The following is a 1,222-nucleotide window of genomic DNA, read 5'->3' as shown; positions in this document are numbered from 1 at the left end:
CAGAAGAATTCCACCTTAGTTTTCAGTCCTGATTAATTAAATTATACCTATGTGTTGCTCACGAGCCTCTGGGCCATGCTTTTTTTAAAAAAACAGTCCAGACACTTCCCACACCAGAGGAAAATGTTCTTCCAAGAACTCTCCTGCCTTTCTTGTGAACTGTGCGATGCTCTTCTCCATAGACTTTCTTCCCAGGGGGAAGCAGGGAAGAAGTGTGACTAGCAACCAAAATTACTCTTCAGGGGTAGAAGTCTGCCTTTTATGTAACTTAAATCCTCACATAGTCAGTTTTGCGTTTGATGAAGTCAAAACTGACAGTGTGTGATTGCCATTCTCCTTTTAAGAAATCTGCCTGAATGCCTCTGAGGGGTCAAATGCTGTCCAGTTAACCCCTGACCAGCAGGGGTTGGGCCTTTCAGCATGAAATAACATTTGCAAAAATATGATATAAAGCAGGGAGAAGTTGGAACTGCAGCTGAACTTTTAGGTTGTATTTGGAAAGAGGAGGGTAAAATAGGATCTGATTGCATGTCGTATACCTTTAATGTGATTGTAAGCTAAAACTCTGACACCTGGTGTCATATAGTTGGTGGCATAATGGTAAGTTTCTTTACTCTTCCAGGCTTTTATTTTGGGCTATATAAAATACATAAAGTGCAATTCAACTGTAAACATCAGAATTTAGAGTCCAAAATCAGAAGTGTTTGCATGTGTGAGTAACAGTACCTGGTATTTAGGCAAAACAAATGAGTTATTGACATAAGTAATAATATGTGAACTTAAAAAAAAATTCAGGTATTTCTTTTAATACTTTAATACTTGTTTCTATAAGTTAATCTTTTGGTGTAGTAGTAGCTTAGGTTTGTTTTTAGTAAGAATGTCATAAATGCACTGATCATGTTTTGAGACCCAATTTCTGCCTTAAAGGATGTCTCCCCTTAAATTTCTGTTTCTCTCATATTAAAAAATGTGTCACATAATTTTTCATGGAATCACAGAACCATATAATAGTTTCGGATGGAGGGCACCTTTAAAGGTCATCTAGTCCAATCCTCCTGCAAGGAGCAGGGACATCTCCAACCAAATCAGGTTGCTCTGAGCCCCGTCCAGGTACATCCAGAGCTTCTCTGGGCAACCTGTACTAGGGTCTCCACCCTCACTGTTAGAAATTTCTTCTTTGTATCTAATCTAAATCTAGCCTTTTACAGTTTAAAACCATTGC

The sequence above is a fragment of the Chlamydotis macqueenii genome, chromosome Z, assembly GCF_036417535.1.
Source record: "Chlamydotis macqueenii isolate bChlMac1 chromosome Z, bChlMac1.mat, whole genome shotgun sequence".
NCBI classification, from domain to species: domain Eukaryota; kingdom Metazoa; phylum Chordata; class Aves; order Otidiformes; family Otididae; genus Chlamydotis; species Chlamydotis macqueenii.
The sequence above is the reverse complement of the archived record's forward strand: the minus strand, read 5'-3'. Positions refer to the sequence as shown.